Source organism: Triticum dicoccoides, chromosome 4A (genome assembly GCF_002162155.2).
Source record: "Triticum dicoccoides isolate Atlit2015 ecotype Zavitan chromosome 4A, WEW_v2.0, whole genome shotgun sequence".
NCBI lineage: Eukaryota > Viridiplantae > Streptophyta > Magnoliopsida > Poales > Poaceae > Triticum > Triticum dicoccoides.
Genome location: NC_041386.1, coordinates 726,374,944 through 726,396,920, shown reverse-complemented (window position 1 = coordinate 726,396,920; position 21,977 = coordinate 726,374,944).

The following is a 21,977-nucleotide window of genomic DNA, read 5'->3' as shown; positions in this document are numbered from 1 at the left end:
TCCCCCCGCCCTGTTTCTCCCCTCGCCGCCGCCGATCCGCGCTGCCGGGCAAAGCCAGGTAGGTGTTGGCGGCGGCAGGGGCCCCATCTCCTTGTGCGAGGGCTCGGCACGGGCGGGCGTCCTCGGCCGGCGGCGGCGCATTCATCCGGGGCGCGGCGGCGCGTGGGCAGGTACGGCGGCGGTGCCTCGTCCTGTGCTTTGGGGCCGGACACGGCAGTGACTGCGGGATCAACTGGAGGCGACTCCAGTGGTGGATCCGCGAGCAGCAGGTAGGGCGGCGTCCCTTGCCTGTGCGGCCGCGGCTAGATCCATGGCTGGCATGGTGCTCTTCCCCTCGGTGGAGTCTATGTCTGGAGATGGGCGTCAGAAGCCGCATATTCAGATCCGCCCCGGCGTGGCAACCGGTGGCGCGTGGAGGACCGGTAAGGGGCGGCTGGAGGTTCCCTGCCAACATGCCGACGGCGGCTTTGGTCTTCACGGCGAAGCTCCGTTCGGTTTCAGTCAGTTGCGAGATCGAGGGGGCATGATTTTCAGTGAAAATCGCGCCGACTACGGTCATGGAGGACGATGGTGGCGTCTATGGCATCATTCCCTTCTAGAGGCATCGTTGTTGTAGGTCATAGCGCCCCACTCGTGATGCTCCAGAGGAAACCCTAGATCTGGGTTTACCGGATCGGACTATGATGGCACCTTTGATGTCGTTATCCCTCCTGGGGGCATCGTTTTGGACCATGTGCTGGCTGGAGGGGACAAGAGGAGGAGCGGTGTTACATCTACCGCAAGGCCGACGGCATATCCCGGCGGCATGGCGCTGCGGAGGTTCGGCGATGGGCGTGTATTGGAGATGGACTTGCGCAGGAGGAGAAAGTTGTCTGGCGTCATGGTGGCGTTGATGGCAGAGAGGCCTGGCAACGTCGGTGCATCAGTTCTGCTGTGAGGATGGACCGAGGGAAGATGGGGATGACGGCCCTTGCAGCGTGTGGTGCTCACTGGGACTGTGCCAGACCGGTGTGGGACCCAATCCAGGGTGTGGCTTGGATGGGACACCTGGCTTTAGATGTGAGGCTTTGGTTCGATGCCTGTTTAGTATTAGGCCCAGACATTCAGCATGCCTTCATCAAGGGGATAAGAGTAGCAACGATGTTGCCAAGATGGTGACTTCAAGCTTATTGATGTATCACCTTGTATGATCTTTGTGAATAGTTAATAGTATGGCTACATGCATCGTCGAGATGCCGGGGTCAGGGGTACATCTTCCTTTCCTAAAATAAAGAAAAATGTTGTCCAGGTCCAAACTGAACATAACTCATCTCTGGAACACAACCAAAGAAACAAATGAACCTGATGAATAATCCGCCGTTTCTCAACCAAAAAGAAGAAAATAATACCTGGTCAGAGAAATACACACACCAAAAAGGTCGGACTGTTGCTACAGGTAACACAAACAGGCAAGATTTACTTTGAGTATGCAACACACATCTCACTCAACCAGATGCAACGCAAGAATAATGTGGGACTTCGAAAAACATGCTAAAGTGAACTTCTGAATTTTTGTACTTGATGTTGTCCAGGTCCAAACATTTCAAGTGTAATGAACATTTTTCTTAAATGTACTAAATATTTCCATTTTTCATTTTTATTCTTCTTTTGAAAAACATTTATAGCCACATCGACATATCTATAAATACACGTCGACCATTTCCCAGTAAATGTATAACATTTTCAGAAACATGTTAAACATTTTTAAAATACATGTTGAACATGTTTACTAACACATATGAAATATATTTCAAATGCACTTGAACACTTTTTGATAACATGGTCAATTTTTAAAAGTGGCATGAACATATTTTAAAATATGTGAGCAGTTTTTGAATTTAACATTTTCTGAATTTTTTGACACATTGTTTTTCAAAATAACGCTAATGATATTTTACACTTCGTGAACAATTTTGTAAAATGGCATTAACAAACTCATAAACCTGTATGAACAGTTTTTTAATTTGTAAAAAATAATATCATGCACATATTTTAAAACTTGTGTACGTTTTAGAATCATACAAGCATTTTCAAAATATATTTTTAATGCACAGTGAAAATTTTAAAGTACAAGGCATTAAAAAAAGTATGAACAATTACTTATCCAAACTTTTGTTTCTACTGCATTTATAGAAATATATAAAAGAATTGTAAACATAAATTATGTAAAAGAATGAAAGAGAAAATAAAAGGAAAAGATGATGTGGGTGAGTTGTCGTCGTTGCGTTTCAGGTGGCGGGAGAGATTTCCGAGACGAGAGCAACTATGCAAAGGGTACCCCTTGCGAGAGCCCCGCGGAGTCACTCTTTTGTGGCCTGAGAGCTCGCCAAGTGGTGCATCCAACTGCCGCCATGTGTCGAGTGCTAGACGATCCCTCTGGGTTTTTTTACACGTTTTCGGATTTTAGATGATTTTTCTTGCCTTTTTTTATGCCTGGTTTTTCCTAGATTTTGGAGAGCAAACAAATAGCGCGAAAAAAATATGCTTCCATGAGAAGCACATAGTTGCTGCGGCAAAATGCATAGTTGTGCTTCTCAGAAAGAGAAAAAAAACGCAAACTTATTTTTGTGTGAACTTTTTATTTTTCGTTCACGAGAAGCATAGAAAGAGAAAAAAATCATGATTTTGTTTTTTTCTAAATTTATGTTTTGCTTCCTCGAGAAGCACGCTTATCATGGAGGCGCAGATTTGATTCCGCGAGAAACACAGTTGTGCTTCTAGAAATGGAAAAAAGACAAAAAAAATATATTGTGCGGAATTTTTAATTTTTGCTTCCACGACAAGCACATATTAACTTCTGTCCCACCAGATGAATGACTCATATTTTTTTCTGACATCAATGAGTTGATCTTTCTTTTTTTAGATCGCGAGGTTGTGTTTTTTTCCGGCCGTGCCTGGTTAGATTAGAGAGTTCTCGGAAGATCTACACCGTAATAATTCGGTCCCACACAAGATAAACGGCTCCTAATTACTAATTAACGTGGTAATTTCTTGGGAGTCTGTAATTAGTATAGGTAGGTATAGGTATACAGGTATAGATATAGATAGATAGATAGATAGATATGAATGTATTGTTATCCAAAAGGGGGAACCTCTTCCTCAATCGTACTTTTTGTATGAGTATATTCTCTCCGACATCATCCAATGCAGATGTTAATATTTATATAAATAATTAACAAACTTTAATAAAAAAGCATACTTTCTCGAAATTCAGAAACATGGTCAATATTCGTATTCCAACATCCTATATACAATGTTATGGGCTTAAAGCATTTTCTTTACAGTGCATTAATTTTCTGGAAAAAAATATGCCATGGGCGTTAACAATTTCCGTGGAGAGATTTATGCGACATAGATCTTTTTTCCTATCCAAATAAGTAAAGAAAAAACGAATTTAAAACTTCCATATATAACACAAATTCTTTAAGCAAAAAATTATTGGTATGAACATGCCTACGAATTTAGCACATGTAATTTTAGCATTTCTCTAGACTTACATCTAGAACAAAATCATGCCTTGGAAAATAAATCAGATTTGTAACTGATTATTATATTTAATGGGTAAACATAGTGCCTTATTGTTGTAACAAAACGTAAGAAAACACACCGACATGACATTCTAGCACTATGAATGGAAATGTATAACATCAATGAACTAATCCTTAAAAAGAATAAAATGATGTTTTTAGTGCTCAAAGGAAACAAATGGAACCCACCTACGGAGACATAGTTTTGATTTTTGGATACTTAACTTTTTTGCCCCAGGCCGAGAAGTCTGAATTTTGAGCCATTTTCAGAATTTCGGCTGAAAGTTGTCCAAAATCTATTTTTTAGGCCAAAAGCCGAAATCCATATTTTGGCCAAAAATCAAAGTGAGACACATACATGCGCTGTTTAGTTGTGATGGAACCATAGATAAAATAATAATATATGTAATGATGTGTCGTCCACTGCATTATGCACGCAGAGGCGACTTCAACACTAGCGCCTTCCTATACTCCCGGTTGAAATTTACTTCCCAAATTGCCGCATGGACTCTCGTTTTTTAACATGAGGCATGAGGTCTTTTTTATTGTACGTGCATGGATTTTGTTTTTCTGGCATTGTGGATTGTGGACTCTTTTTTAACGTGCGGCCTAACTTCTGATGTGCACATTTCTTTGTTTCCCATTTCGAGTAGAAATGCCATGTTATTTTTATTTATTTCATAAGATGGACATGGGCTGTTGGGGAATCTTTTTTGTATGCCCCTCTGTATTTTTTTTATTTTTTTGGTCTTTAAAGATCAAAAATTTAAGTTGAGGGAGCCACGATTCGAACCCAGGACACAGCTTCAACAATCGATATGCACTACCAGCTCACCCAGCAGAAGTTGTTGTAAAAAAAAAGATACACACTTTCTATCATAAATATGCGAAACGTTCTACCCGCTTGGGCCTGAGCCCGCTGCTCTATGGCCCAAGTAAATCCATTAAATCTGGGGCAGAGCCTGCAGGTGTTTCAAAAGCTACGATCCACCAAACTACAACATGGTTTTATGTAAAATAAAAGATTTGTTCTTCTATTAAATAGTCCCACCTCGCCTCCTTGCATATCATTCGACCAATTTATATATGTTTTGTGATCCAAAATTAATAAGATGCCTCAACAATCGTAGCAAAAGCCCCTAGTAAGGAATAAAAGAAGGAAATTCGGCCTTTGCCTCGGGAAGGAACGAAAATAAAAAGAAGGAGCAAATTCAGCCTTTTTTGCCTCAGAAGAAGGAAAAGATTAAAAGCAGGAATAAATTCCGCCTTACCTTTGGAAGGAAAGGAATTAAAAGAACTTGCCTCATCAGAAAGAAAAGAAATTAAAAGAAGAACCGAGTAGTCATGGGGGCATGTACGATCAGAATTATACTACAAAGAGATGATAAATATATGTGGGTGTGATACCTTCTATTATGTTGTTGGTGAGTCCGCTAATATATGAAGCTTAGACGTGCATACCTCTTGGTCACTTGCACTCCAAATCCAATCAGTATTCACAAAAAGACTACACGTGAAAAAGTTTTAAATTTTTTAGTGTCACTTAAAAGGTCATCTGCCTTTTGAAAATGTTTGTGTAGTATTAATAAAAGTGTTCATGTATTAATATAATGTTTATGTAATTTAAAAATATTCACCCTTTTCTAAAAAAATCATGTAATTCTAAAAAGTGTTCACATGCTTTAAAGTATATTCAAAATTTTAAAATATTCCCGCTCTTAAAATAATTCCATTTGATTTAAAAAGTGTTTCTGTTTTAAAAAAGAACGTTGATGCATTTTAAAAAATGAATATAAAATTTAAAGGTGAGTCCGCGTAAGCGGGATGGTGTACGGACTAGGACTAGGCAGTAGATCGGGAAGGACAGCCATCATGCCCAGTTCAACGACATTATTTTTAAATCTATTAGACATTCACTTTTCATGGCATAGTTCAATGACACATGTGATTGCTGTGGCCGAGATCATCACTTTGGGATTGAGCATGTTCGGACGCATTACGCTCAGGTGGACACCGCGACCATGGTCGGAAGGAGGATAAGCTACAAGACTAATGTGATGCTATGTTCAAATAGGTAACATGGACACGTGAAGGGCTCTTGAGTCATGCTTATTATGTTAGGAGTATGCGATTTGTTCTCCCGTTGCAACGCACGTGCTTATTTGCTAGTATAAGATATAAGATAGTAGAGTTTTCTTTCTCTTATTCTGTTGCTGATTAACAAATCATGTTCTATCTGGACTTGTTTCTGTTCCAAAAGCTTTGATCCAGAATAATAAAGTTTATTATTAGTTTGGTGATTAAATTGGAAACATAGGATAGACTGGGACGAGGCACAAGCAATACACATCGACTCCATCAATCCCTCTTTATCCCTTCTAATATTGTTTTAGCCTAATTGATCCAAACCCTAGCCGCCATCACCGCTTCCGCGCCGCGCCGCCCCCGGGACGGTCGATCTCCATGACCGCCTCCGAGGGAGGCGCCGCTCGTATCTAGGATCCGTCCGCCAGTTGTATTAACCTAGCGAATCTTTTTCCCGATCCTTTGATCCCTGTTTTTCTCTATCCCGTCGGTCATCTTGATCGGTGTTTTCTTTTTCGTTTGCCAATGTAAGATCGTTTTGTGTCACCCACCGCCGTTGCCGACTCCGCGCCTCTACTCCGACACTGTCGCGACCACCCAGCCTCTACTGCGACACGGCGGCCTCCTGCGTCGCGGCGTCCCGTCACGTTCGTCGTCCACGCGTCTGCCTACCTTCCGCGCTGTGCCGACCATCGCCGCCCTGCTCCGACTGGGACTTCTCCACTACAACGCGCTACTAGGTATGGCCGCCCTGTCGTCTACCTCACCGGCTGCCTCGGGCCGGCTATGCTCGTCCACGCGTCGTCCCATGCTGACAGTCTTCACCTGCTTCATCTCGGACTCTGCCGCCACCGCGCCACCACCGAGAGGTGTCCCCGTCCTCGCGAGTGATCAGAATGATCACCCGCCTACCCGCGATCCGCCTCATCTATGTAATGCGACCAACCTGATTCGTCGGTTACGCACCTCTGCATGTCCCGTTAAGACCGTCCCAAGTATTAGCGCGCCCGTACACCGATCGAGCAACAAGCTGCCATTGCGTCGCCCCATCGCACCGCTGCACCGCCTCCCCATGGTTCTCGCAGCGGCTGCACCGGGTCCTACTTTGCTGATGTGTCCACACCCCCGCCCTGAGGCCGTCTCCGCGGTTGCACCGACCCATCACACCACCGTTGTGTTGCCCCTTTGGGCCGTAGCGCAGTGGCCCGTAGTCCATGACGCCGCCCCGAGGTCTTCCCGTCGTTGCACCGACCCGCTTCCCGCCGCTGCGTCGCCCCTTCAGGCCGTAGCGCTGCGGCCCGCGGTCCACTCCGATGTCCCCGCACGTCGACTTCCCGTGGTATGCTCCGTGCCACCTCCCTTGGGGCAGGAACGCCACCGTCGCCACCAATATTAATCACAGTGTCGGGTTCTTCCTCACCTACTTTGATCATCGCCGCTGCGCTCCTAACCAAGCAGGGGCCACCATCGTCAGGCCGCCGCCACCGCTCTTCTTCAGCGTTGCTGCCGCTCACTCACCCAAGTCACACTGCTCTCTTCGTCCATGTCTAGCACCAGCTCATTGCCAACGTTGCCGTCATCTTCCCCAACCACTTTGTCTACTCTGACCACCATTGGCGACATCGGCCCCACACCGATTAGCATCGCAACCTTCATCAAGTCCTCCCTGCTGGCCCCTATCACTCCTCCGACATGGCGTACAACTCGTGCATGTCGCCGTGTATGCATGCCCGATGCTAGCAACAACGAGGTGTGACTTTGTCCCCAATGTGCTCCCAGGCCTAGCAAAGCCTAGAGCGGTGCATCGTTAACATCGAGTTCATCCGGCAACGCATGCTCGGTGCTGGCAACACCGATGCATGCCTTCATCAATGATATGTCCCCAGGCTTGGCAAACCCAGCATGACGCCTCGTTAACAACGTCTTCTTCCCGCTGCACCACTACTTCGACACCACTATGCCTATGACTAACTCGACGCCTCATTGCTCCCGTGGCTCCCCGGCGACTTCCTCGACGCCGGCTACCGTGACTCGACATCAACCATGGCGTTTTTCGCACGGCTACCTCGAGCACGGCTCCACCATCCTACTGTCTCGGCTACCTAGACAACAGCACAAAGGGCTACCACCTTGCATGAGCAACCTCGTCGGTTTTCGCTCCAGCCACGACTTCCGTGATGCATCGACTGTTACGACTGTGGGGGCTGTATGTCGGCTTACCTTCGGACTGTTCTTCATCTCACTGTCTGCGTCGCTACCGTTATGACTGCAGGGGGGATGTTGAGTATCGTGATTATATTGAAAACATAGGATAGACTAGGAAGTATTTTGGCTATTCTTGTACTCCAAGGAGATATGTACTCCTATATATATATGTCCACGAGGCTAAAGCAATAAACATCGATTTTTTCAGCAATCCCTCTCTATCCCTTCTAACGGTTTATACATGGAGTACGCACGTAACATCCTCCACCAACCTAGGTATAACAGTGACATACTTCCGCCCTCTCCAAATCATCTAGGTATAACAGTCACTGCATCCTCATATGCACACAATTGTAATTTATAACAGTTGAAGCAATGCAGCAAGACCAAAGTCACCAATTGCTATAGTAGAAGACATAGACAATTAGGAAATCCATTACATGATACCCTTCTAGCTATCAATCTAAATATTGATAAGCTCACCACATTCTTTCTTGCTCCCAATCCATTTGAGTCATACATGGCCATGGAGCTCTTGGAATGAGGTTCCAATGGTGCCTCTATCATTCTGCCATGTTTCTTGCTCGCAGACTCATCCATGTCTATAATCAGGATGAACAAGGTGTGCTGGCAGTTGAAAGAGTGAACCCGTGGAGCTTGTGTTAGTTACAAGTTCACGATCTACTAGCAGCACTTGATTACGGTGGATTCGAGTTTAGATACAGGGATTGAGGAACGAGGAACAAGGAAGACAGGAGGTGAGAGAAGGGATGGAGAAAGCCGCCATTGTCGTTGCCATGATACAAGCTGGGATGCCTCTTCTCTTTGTTTCCCTCGGTTACTTGTTGTCGGCCTTGATCCAGGAATGGTACCCAGCCAGGACCGGCCCATGCGTTGGTCGGTTGGTGGCCTCCCTGCTTGGGCTTCCATGACAGTGCTGTTAGAATAGTTACGTAGAGGTAGCAGATATGTCTGTTTAAACTGTTTCTATCTCTTCTTTTGTTCTATTCTGTCTTCCATAAGTTGAAATCTCTCTCGATGTAATCTGGCAGAACCCTAGCGATATTCCAAGCCTTGTAAGCCACGACAAACCTTTTATATATACACATGCAGACCGACACAAAGGGTTCAATGCTTACTACCAAATCTTACATTATCATCAGAGCCCTTCCTCTCGTACGTGTACCTTTCCCTTGAGATATCGATCTAGTTGATCGAGAGAGAAACCAGAAACCTATCGAGAGAGAACCATCGAGAGAGAACCCATGGCCGACACAAAAGCCAGCACCGCTGCTTCCACTATTGCATCCACCGCTACTGCCCTAATCGTAGCCACCATGAGTGACTTGTCCACCCAATCGGTTCCCCTCCATCTGAGAAGCTCACGAGGATGAATTTTCTCCTCTAGAAGGCCATCGTGCTACCCCAAATTAAGGGAGCACATATCGAACACTTCCTTGACGCGGCAAGCCCGGCTCCCCCTGTTCCCATCACCATCACCAACAACGGGAAGGAGGAGCAGGTTTTCAACTATGCCCGGTCGATCTGGTATGCACAACAGCAACAGGTACAAGGATACCTAATGGGACCTCTGTCACGTGAGGTTTTTGCGCAGGTCGTTACTCTTCAAATGCCGACTAAGGTGTGGAGTGCCATCCATGACTCCATTGCTGCCCAGCCGCAAGCTCAGATGATCAACACTCGCATCACCCTCGCTAACCTGGACAAGGGAACCTTGGACATGCCCGAATACCTTGCGAAGATCAAGGCCTTAGCTTATGAGATCGCATGTACCGGTGGTCCTCTCTCTGATGGAGAGATAACTTCCTTCGTGCTCAAAGGGCTGGACATCGAATACAACCCGGTGATCTCAACCCTGGCTGCATGTGTCGAGACGGTGATCATGATTTGTTAGAATACTCTATGTGCTTCACTTATATCTTTTGAGCTAGGAAATTTCCTCTAGTGCTGGACTTGTATCTTTTTAGAGCACGGCGGTAGTTTTATTTTATAGAAATTGATGAACTTTCGTGCTTCACTTATATTATTTTGAGAGTCTCTAAACAGCATGGTAATTTTCTTAGTTTGTGAATTTAGTCCTAATATGATGGGCATCCAAGGGAGATATAAAAAAACTTTCATATAGAGCATTGAATACATGAGAAGTTTGATTCCTTGCATTTGCTTTGAGATATGAAGATGGTGATATTAGAGTCATGCTAGTAGTAAATAGTGGAGTCAAAGAAATAATTGTGTTAAGGTTTGTGATTCCCGTAACATGCACGTATGGTCTTCCAGTTAATTATGTGACGAAGTTTGAGCGCAATGCATTCTTGATTGTTTTCCTTTGCGTGAAGGTCGGGAGCACGTGATGGTTAACTCCTACCAACCTCTTCCCTAGGAGCATGCATAGTAGTAATTTGCTTCAAGGGCTAATAGATTTTTTGTAATAAGTATGTGAGTTCTTTATGACTAATGTTGAGTCTATGGATTATACACACTCTCACCCTTCCACCTTTGCTAGCCACTTTAGTACCACACAACTTTCGCCGTGCATTAAATCCACCTTATACCCTTCCTAAAAACAGCCACCATACCTACCTATTATGGCATTTTTATAGCCATTCCGAGATATATTTCCATGCAAATCCACCTTTCTGTTTGTTATGACACATACCATCATTGTCATATTGCTTTGCATGATCATGTAGTTGGCATAGTATTTGTGGCTTGGCTACCTTTCGTTTTTTATACATGTCACTCTTGATCATTGCACATCTCGGTACACTGTTGGAGGCATCCATATAAAGTCCTACCTTTGTTCTAGTATCGAGTTGTAATTTTGAGTTGAAAGTAAATAAAAGTGTGATGATCATCATTATTAGAACATTGTCCCATGTGAGGTTATCGAAATAAAAGAGGCCAAAAAGAGCCCAAATAAAAGAGGTCAAAATGCCCAAAAAAAAGAGAGAGAAAAGTCTCAAAAAAGAGAAAGGAGAATAAAAAATGAGAGAAAAAGAGAAAAGGGACAATGTTACTATCCTTTTCCACATTTGTGCTTCAAAGTAGCACCATGTTCTTCATGATAGAGAGTCTCCTATTTTGTAACTTTCCTATATTACTAGTGGGAATTTTTCGATATAGAACTTCGCTTGTATATTCCATAGATAGGCTTCCTGAAATGCCCTAGGTCTTCGTGAGTAAGCAATTTGATGCACACCAACTATTTTTGTTTTGAGCTTTCATACACTTATAGCTCTAGTGCATCCGTTACATGGCAATCCCTACTCACTCACATTGATATCACTTGATGGACATCTCCATAGTCCATTGATTTGCCTAGTTGATGTGATACTTTCTCCCTTATTTTGTCTGTTACCACCTTCTAATCCACACATAGTGCTATGTCCATGGCTCACGCTCATGTATTGCGTGAAGAGTTGAAAAAGCTGAAGCGCATTCAAAAGTATGAAACAATTGCTTGGCTGACACCATGGTGGGCATGCTTTATACTTTGTGTTAAGAAGAGGTAGCATAACAAGACTATGATTTTGTATGGATAACTTTCTTTAGCCATGCTATTTTTGAAGCTTAATGATTTGCCTTCTAGTATATGCTTGAAGTATTATTGTCTTTGTGTCAATGGACTTTAGTTTTAAATCTTACGCATCTGAATATTCATGCCAAACAAAAGAGACTGCATTGGTAAATATGTTAGGTAGCACTCCACATCAAAAATTCCGTTATTTGCCTACTCGAGGATGAGCAGGAATTAAGCTTGGGGATGCTTGATACGTCTCAAACGTATCTATAATTTTTTATTGTTCCATGCTATTATCTTATCTGTTTTGGATGTTTTATATGTATTAATATGCTATTTTAAATTACTTTTGGGACTAACCTATTAACCTAGAGCCTAGTGCCAGTTTCTGTTTTTCCCTTAGTTTTGAGTTCCGCGGAAAAGAAATATCAAATGGAGTCCAAACGGAATAAAACTTTATGATGATTTTTCTTGGACCAGAAGACACTCGTGGGACTTGAGATCCAAGTCAGAAGAGTCCCGAGGCGGCTGCAAGGGTGCAGGGCGCGCCCTGGGGGGGGGGGGCTGCCTTGTGGCCCCCTCGGGAGTCCACCGACCAACTTCTTCGTCCTATAAATTCACATATATTCCAAAATCCCCAGAAGCATCCACCAAAAAACTTTTCCGCCGCCGCAGGTCTCTGACCTGATGAGATCCCATCTGGATTCGATCACGGAGGGCTTCTACGTCAACCCTATTGCACTTTCGATGAAGCGTGAGTAGTTTATCACAGACATATGGGTCCATAGCTAGTTGCTAGATGGCTTCTTCTCTCTCTATGATTCTCAATACCATGTTCTCCTCGATGTTCTAGGAGATCTATCCGGTGTAATCTTCTTTTGCGGTGTGTTTTTCGAGATCCAACGGATTGTGGATTTATGATCAGCTTATCTATGAATATTATTTGAATCTTCTCTGAATTCTTATATGGATGATTTGGTATCTTTGTATTTCCCGTTGAATTATCGGTTTGGTTCGGCCAATTAGATTGGTATTTCTTGCAATGGGAGAGGTGCTTAGTTTTGGGTTCAACCTTGCGTGATTTCACTCAGTGACAAAGTAGGGGTAGCAATACACGTATTGCAATGTTGCCATCAAGGATAAAAAGATGGGGTTTTCATCATATTGCTTGAGTTTATCCATCTACATCATGTCATCTTACTTAAGGTGTTACTTTGTTGTTTATGAACTTAATACTCTAGATGCATGTTGGATAGCGGTCGATGTGTGGAGTAATAGTAGTATATGCAGGCAGGAGTCGTTCTACTTGACACAGACGTGATGCCTATATGCATAATCATTTCCTTGGATGTTGTCATAACTTTGCACTTTTCTATCAATTGCTCCACAGTAATTTGTTCACCCACCGTATTATTTGCCTTCAAGGGAGAAGCCTCTAGTGAAACCTATGCCCCCGGGTCTATTTGTCATTATATATTTTCAGATCTATAAACCAAAAAGACCAAAAATATCTTGCTGCAATTTATTTACTTTTATTTTGTTTTACCTATCTCTATTAAATCTTACCATAGCAATTGACCGTGAAGGGGTTGACAACCTCTTTATCGCATAGGGTGCAAGGGTTTGATGGTTTATGCAGGTGCATAGATTGAGGACTAGACTATACATTTATACGTCAACAATGTGGACGATGCCTACTCGGCTGAACTACAGGCAGTGGCACAGCCTTTGCTCTAGCGGTGGAGCTATATGCTAGCAGTGTTATGGTTTAGATAGAACTCCATCCCCTTGCCGTAGCTTTGAACAACCCTTCCATGGACTACTAAGGAGGTGTTTGTTTCGCGTCTTTTTGTCCGTTATCCGATTACAGCGGGATCCAATACCGTTAAACATGTTTGGTTTACTTGGCCTGTAATCGATTACCCTGGAAACAAATACCAGCGCAGAGCAAGGCCCATTCTGCCCATGACCCACCGGTAACGATTGGCTTTACCGCTCCCTCGTCCCTTCGTGGATCTCCTTGCCTTCCTCCCCTAATCTGGAACATCGGCGAGCACGCCCACCTGCCACCTGGAACCCCCTGTCATCATGCCGTCGCTGGTGCCGGCGTGGTGGCCGACGGCGACGGCATGTCGCCCTTTTGCCGCCGCTTTGGTAGGTTTTTTTCTCGCCTCAGGATGCTCTTGATTGAGGCGGACGCCTTGGCTGCTCCCCATGGAAAGCTCTGATCATCCAGACAATCGGAGCAATGAAGGCAACATGCGGCAGCATAATTCCATTTTCTGAGATCGTGATTCCATTCCCTGAGATCAACCAAACACGTTTTCATTTGACCGCATTCCCTTTACGTTAACAGCGTAAGTTGATACAGATTACGTTTGCGTTTACAGCGCCAAACCAAACACCTCCTAAGTTCAAGCGTGCGTGTTTGGAGCAAATATACGACAGCCCATGCATTAGGCAAGATAGGTCCCAAGTGTATTGTAATGAAGCTCTAGTTTGGGAGTATTGGAATTATTAAGGACAGTATAACCGAGTCTAAAGCGAGCCCTCACAACATTTTGGGTTTTCGACCGTCCATTTTATTGATCTGGCTGTTTACATCCATCGGATGCGTCTGTGGCGCAGCTTGCCTGCTGTCCATGGGGCAGCTACTCCCGTGACTTTTTTGGGCTCCTCTCGTTGATTGGGCCAGTAAGCGAGCGGCCAGGCCAAGCGGCCCATCGGATAGACAGCAACTCCATTCGCTCCGTACCCTGCCGACTGCCTTCCACGCCGCAACCCCTCCGTAATCTTATCGTGATGGCGGCGACGGCGGCGACCACGAGGAACAACACCTTAGCTTTCTCCCTTTGCATCCTTGCGGATCAGCACCGCGGGCACCACGCACTATGAGTGCACCACCGTGCCAGTGTGGCATCGTTTCGTCGCTAAAGGTCCATCCATGAGGGATACAGCTACGTCCCGGTCACCGCCGCCGCGCGCCCGAGCTCCTCTGCCTCCCGAATCCCAGTCGCGCCCCGATCCCCACCGTCGCGCCCCGATCTTCTCGGCCTCCTGTATCCCGTTCGTGTCCCCGTCCCCGCCGTGGCGGCCGGATTCCTGACGTTGCGACTGGATCACGCCGCGTCCTGCCCATCCACTGTCCCACCGTCAACACCTTCCTTTTCCAACGATGGTGATGATGCCCAAGACGGTGGTTGTGCCCCGCTCTCTGCACGCATCATGGCGATAGATGTGACCCAAGGGCAGCGCGAACAGGAAGCGAAAAGCCTCCTCCTGCAGCAGCAGAGGCGATTGGGATGGAGCCGCAGCTACCGTTGATGAGGACATCAATACCATTGTTACAACCACAGCCCCTACTGCTACATATACGGGACCAATTACTAGAGCTCGCGCACGCCAATTAAATTATCAGGTACTTTCGTTTCTTGGTAATGATTCTAATGTTCATGAGAATATGATGCTGCCTAAATTGGATACATTTGTTTTGCTTACAAATGAAGGGCCTAGCTTGGAGAAGGATGAACATTGGAGCAAGAACAAGCATGGAGATGATGCCATGCGCAAGGGGAACAAGAACGGAGTTACAAGTGATGATTTCAGGACTTTGAAGCCACCATAATGGGTGCATGAAGCCTTGGACGAAATATACAAGATGCCACTTCATAAATTTCGTCCCGAGGCTATTATAGGTGCCGCGTCACCTTTTTATTGGGCCAGACCCATGTAATTTCGAAATACATAAGTATAGGCTATTTTTAGAGTCCGTATGTGTGGGGAAACAAGAGATAGGGTTGATTTCGGACCCCTCCACCAAGGGCCACGAAATTCCCCTCTCTTCCTCCATATATACAGCCCTTAGGGCACCGTTTAGATTTTGGGGTTTTGTTTAGATTAAAGTTCGCCATAGCTGCAACTTCGCGTACTTCGTTTGTGTTCAACGACCAGACAAAGGCGTCACAGAACCTCACCTTGATCAATAAAGCTTTCATCTTATATTCGCAATATCCAGATTGCAATCTCAGTTTCTTGCTTGTTCTTTGTTTGCTTGCAGGAAATAGACCCTCGTGGTCAGGTTGATCGTGCTCCGGCATGGTCAATAACCTCTCGGAGTTGGTTTAGCGATTGCTAAGGCGCGACGTCCTCGCACGTTCATAGTCGGATCGTCAAAGTCGACTGCCACCAAAGCGATATCCATCATCTCATCGAAAGACGGGACACCTTTGCCTCTATCAAGTGGTATCAGATTTCCAGGTTGCTCGGTGAGATTTTATAGTTTTTCGTAGTTTAGATCGAGTCTGTTCTTCATACCTATAGTCCACGAAAAAGCCAAAAAAAAATTAGGGTTAGTTCATCCCATCCGATCCAATCTGAGCCTTGCATAATCTTTTCTGTATTTGCTTTGTTGAATTTGCGGTTGCATCGTCGTGTCCAGTTGCTGGTCTTAGCGTCTAGTCTTTTAGAGTTTCGGGTTCTGTTCACAGGTTGTCACGTCGCCGCTGCCATATATCACCACCGCATCATCATCGTCGCTGTTGCCATATACCACCACCACATATTCACCGCCAATCCGAATCCATATACGCCACCACATAGCCGCCGCCATCACGCCAATCCGAGTTCACCTGGAACATATATCCGTCACCTGTCCGTGTTCCACCAGATTCATCTCCGCCACCAGTCCGAGTTCCACCAGATTCATCTCCGCCACCAGTCCTAGTCCGAGTCCAGTAATTGTTGCATTGTTCTCGATTTCCAGATCACGCGATACTCCGAGTCGTGACAGAGAAGGACTCCCCAACTTCCGAGCCATCCGCAGAAGAAAAATAGTTCCAATTTCAAAAAAAAACTAAGTCTGGAAAATTCTGGCTAGGCAGTTTTTAGACCATTTGTAGACTTTTTCGAAAAAAATTGTTGCGGAGCAAAAAAAAAAGAGGAAAAAAAGTGCAAAAAAAAGAGAAAAAAAATTCAGAGTGTGCTCCTCCCTTGTTTACGTGCCGCGCCATGATTTTGTTGTTGTTCTAGGCTCGCGTCTCTAGCACAGTCTAGCCTAGGACCAGCACAGTACCGGCGTTGAGCGTTTATTCAACTTTGAATCTCTGAATTGATTATTTGCTGACCCTTTTTGCTACCATATTATAAGCCTTCCCAGCTCCACATATATCTACGTCGTGCGTTTGACTCTCCCTGGTAATCGCTCTATCCAAGCTTTGAGAGTTTTGACTACAACGGTTGCCGATCACCGCCTGTTGCTGGGTAAGAACTGGTAAGAATTTGAGTTTTGCTTGACAGATTTGTGACACCCACCACCACCACTTGTTCGTAGTCTGTAGGATCATATTCTTGTGTGTTTCTATTGCTGCTAACCATGCCAGGATCACAAGCTGACGAGATTGACTGGGAGAATTTATCGAACAAGGAGCTTCATGATAAGTTTCAGCAAATGATGACTGAACAGGTGCAAGATGTGCTGAACAATTTTGAAGAGGCCATGGAGAAGATCACTGGCCTTGAGAAGACGTTCGAAACAAAGCTCGATAACAAGTTTAATGAATTGCTCGCGCGTCTTCCACCACCACCACCCGCTGCACCTAACGCACCTCTCCAACAACAACAACAACGACTACCTCCACGTCGCGAAACAGACCTCCGCCGAGCAAGCCGTGTTCCTCTTGCGTTTGGCCAAACTGTTGGTGCTGCTGTTGATACTTCTGTGGCTCCTGCTGCTGATGCGGAGGAGGATGATTATGTGGGAGATTATGAGGATGAGGTTGATCAAAATCAGCACTACGTGCAGCCACCTGTACCACCACCAGCAGGTCGACCTCAGGTATATATTCGTAATGGTAGGCCTGCACCACCACCTCAGGTACGAGATGATGTCCATATTCCTAAACTGAAATTGAATATTCCACCATTTGAGGGTAGATATGTTCCTGATATATATCTTAGTTGGGAGTTAGAAACTGAACAACAATTTACATGTTTACAATATCCTGAGGAGAGACGAGTTGCTGCTGCTGTTTGTGCTTTCACTAGTTTTGCATGTGTATGGTGGTCTGAACATTGTAGATTATATCCTATTCCAACTACTTGGGCTGCTTTGAAAACTGCTATGCGTACGCGTTGGGTTCCACCATATTATCAACGTGAATTGCTTCAAAAATTGCAGCGTTTAAGACAAGGAAAAAATTCTGTAGAAGAATATTATTAGGAATTACAAACTGGCATGATTAGATGTGGTATTGTTGAGGAGAATGAAGCTATGCTTGCACGTTTTCTGGGTGGATTAAATAGAGAGATTCAGACCATTCTAGACTATAAGGAGTATACTAATATCACTCGTTTATTCCATCTTGCTTGTAAAGCTGAACGTGAAGTGCAGGATCGACAAGCATTGGGGCGAACTAACTTTTCTGCAGGCCGACCTTCATCATGGACACCACATGCATCTTCTACTTCAACTGCACCAGCACCTCCATCCGGTGCCACCTCCAGCCGTGATACAAGAAAACAGGCACAACCACCATTATCTTCCAAGAGCGCACCTGCGGGTCCTGCACAGCGTTCTTCTTCTTCCATGGCATCAACAGGGCACACAAGTGATATTATTTGTCGTCGTTGTAAGGGAGGAGGTCATTATGCGAGGGAATGCAAATCTCCGCGTGTGATGATTGCTACCGCGTGATGAGGACATGACTACCTTGGATATGACCAAAAATATTGCATATATGCATATTTGTCAGGTGATTTCTAGTGCAAACTATTCAATAATCTATTTATGTTATCCAGAACAAAAATACTTCACACACTTTTGTGTTTTGTCTAATTGCAGGTGTATGGGACATTTGTACAATCCACATATGAAGATAAGGAAGAAAGAGATGTTTATTTGCTGTCCAAAAAGTTCTCTCACGTCACTTTTGGCCCAAGAGAAGATAGAGTCCAAGTCTCTCACGTTCTGGATTCAGATTCGGACTGCACAGACATACCTGACTCAAAACGCACACAAGTTTTTCATACGGACTCCGAATTGGGTGATTCTTTTTTTGTTGGAAACTAGATTTCGTGCACTTTCCAACCCAATTGGAATCACCTTCAAATTCGTCCGGAGCGTTGAGTTGTGGACGAAACAATCTCATGCTGCAGCAGAATCCGAGTCAAACTACAAGTCCAAAGGTGTTACATCACCTCCACTTGGGCCCATTGGCCTTGTACGACCTAGATTTAGTTTTAGGCTGCCTTGGGACGTCCTCCCACCTCCTTGGCCGCCACCCCTTGCTCCTATATAAGTAGATCCATCTAGTAGCTTTTCCTTGGGATTTGTTTAGTTAAAAGTTAGCCATTGCAACTTCGTGTACTTCGTTTGTGTCCAACGACCAGACCAAGACCGCTTACGGATCCCCACCTTTATCAATACTTCATATATACTCGCAATATTCAGATTGCTTTTATCATATTCTTGCTTGTTCTTTGATTGCTTGCAGGAATAGACCTTCGTGGTCAGGTTGATTGTGCTCCAGTGTGGTCAATAACCTCTCGGAGTTGGTTTAGCGATTGCTAAGGCGCAACGTCGTGCACGTTTGTAGTCGGATCGTCAAAGTCATCTTCACCAAATCGATAGTTATCATCTCATCGAAAGATCGGGACACCCCGCCTCTATCAGTGGTGGTCTGAACATTGTAGATTATATCCTATTCCAACTACTTGGGCTGCTTTGAAAACTGCTATGCGTACGCGTTGGGTTCCACCATATTATCAACGTGAATTGCTTCAAAAATTGCAGCGTTTAAGACAAGGGAAAAATTCTGTAGAAGAATATTATCAGGAATTACAAACTGGCATGATTAGATGTGGTATTGTTGAGGAGAATGAAGCTATGCTTGCACGTTTTCTGGGTGGATTAAATAGAGAGATTCAGACCATTCTAGACTATAAGGAGTATACTAATATCACTCGTTTATTCCATCTTGCTTGTAAAGCTGAACGTGAAGTGCAGGATCGACAAGCATTGGGGCGAACTAACTTTTCTGCAGGCCGACCTTCATCATGGACACCACGTGCATCTTCTACTTCAACTGCACCAGCACCTCCATCCGGTGCCACCTCCAGCCGTGATACAAGAAAACAGGCACAACCACCATTATCTGCCAAGAGCGCACCTGCGGGGCCTGCACAGCGTTCTTCTTCTTCCATGGCATCAACAGGGCACACAAGTGATATTATTTGTCGTCGTTGTAAGGGAGGAGGTCATTATGCGAGAGAATGCAAATCTCCGCATGTGATGATTGCTACCGCGGATGGTGGATATGAGTCCGCTAGTGACTATGACGAGGAGACTTTGGCTCTTATTACACGTGAAGAACATGGTGGAGATGATTCTGATCATGAGACGCAATACATGGCTCCTGAAGACGCTGACAGGTATGAATGTTTAGTTGCTCAACGTGTTTTGAGTGTGCAGATCACACAAGCTGAGCAAAACAGAGGCACAATTTGTTCCATACCAAGGGAGTTGTGAAGGAACGTTCTGTGCGCGTCATCATAGACGGAGGGAGCTGCAACAACTTGGCTAGCATGGAGATGGTGGAGAAGCTTTCTCTCACCACAAGACCACATCCATATCCTTACTACATCCAATGGTTCAACAACAGCGGCAAGGTTAAGGTAACACGTACTGTTCGTGTGCATTTTAGTATCTCTACATATGCTGATTATGTTGATTGTGATGTGGTACCTATGCAAGCATGTTCCTTATTACTTGGTAGACCATGGCAATTTGATAAAAATTCTGTACACCATGGCAGAAACAATCACTATACTCTTGTTCATAAGGATAAAAATATTACTTTGCTTCCTATGACTCCTGATTCCATTTTGAAAGATGATATTAATAGAGCTAATAAAGCAAAACAGGAGACGAATAAGAGTGAAAATCATATTGTGGCAAAAGAATTTGAGCAGCAAATGAAGCCTAATAATAAACCATCTAGTGTTGCTTCTGAAATTAAATTGAAAATTGCATGTTTATTTGCCACCAAATCTGATATTGATGAGCTAGATTTCAGCAAATCTGTTTGTTATGCTTTTGTGTGCAAAGAGGCATTATTTTCATTCGAGGACGTGCCTTCCTCTTTGCCTCCTGCTGTCACTAACATTTTGCAGGAGTTCGCTGACGTCTTTCCACAAGACGTGCCACCGGGATTACCGCCTATTCGAGGGATTGAGCATCAGATTAACTTAATTCCCGGTGCTTCACTGCCAAACCGTGCACCATACCGTACCAATCCAGAGGAGACGAAGGAGATTATGCGTCAAGTACAAGAGCTTCTCGACAAAGGTTATATACGCGAATCCCTTAGTCCTTGTGCTGTTCCTATTATTCTAGTGCCGAAAAAGGATGGTACATCACGTATGTGTGTTGATTGTAGAGGCATTAATAATATTACTATTCGTTATCGTCATCCTATTCCAAGGCTATATGATATGCTTGATGAATTGAGTGGCTCTACAATATTCTCCAAAGTTGATTTGCGTAGTGGATACCATCAAATTCGTATGAAATTGGGAGATGAATGGAAAACAGCATTCAAAACTAAGTTTGGATTATATGAGTGGTTAGTCATACCTTTTGGGTTAACTAATGCACCTAGTACTTTCATGAGATTAATGAACGAAGTTTTACGTGCTTTCATTGGACGATTTGTGGTAGTTTACTTTGATGACATATTGATTTATAGAAGATCTTTGGAAGAACATTTGGAACATTTACGTGCTGTTTTTATTGCTCTACGTGATGCACGTTTGTTTGGTAACCTTGGGAAGTGCACCTTTTGCACCGACCGAGTATCTTTTCTTGGCTATGTTGTTACTCCACAGGGAATTGAAGTTGATAAAGCCAAGATTGAAGCTATTGAGAGTTGGCCGCAACCCAAAACGGTCACACAAGTGAGGAGTTTTCTTGGCCTCGCTGGATTCTATAGGCGTTTTGTGAGAGATTTTAGCACCATTGCTGCACCTCTCAATGAGCTTACAAAGAAAGATGTGCCTTTTCTTTGGGGTACCGCACAGGAAGAAGCCTTCTCGGTATTGAAAGATAAGTTGACACATGCTCCTTTACTCCAACTTCCTGATTTTAATAAGACTTTTGAGCTTGAATGTGATGCTAGTGGAATTGGATTAGGCGGTGTGTTATTACAAGATGGCAAACCTGTTGCATACTTTTCTGAAAAATTGAGTGGGCCTAGTCTGAATTATTCTACTTATGATAAAGAATTATGCTCTTGTTCGGACTTTAGAAACATGGCAACATTATTTATGGCCCAAAGAATTTGTTATACATTCTGATCACGAATCTTTGAAACATATTAAAAGTCAAGCTAAACTGAATCGTAGACATGCTAAATGGGTTGAATTCATTGAGACTTTTCCTTATGTCATTAAACACAAGAAGGGAAAAGAAAATGTTATTGCTGATGCATTGTCTCGCCGCTATACTATGCTTTCACAACTTGACTTCAAAATATTTGGTTTGGAGACCATCAAAGATCAATATGTGCATGATGCTGATTTTAAAG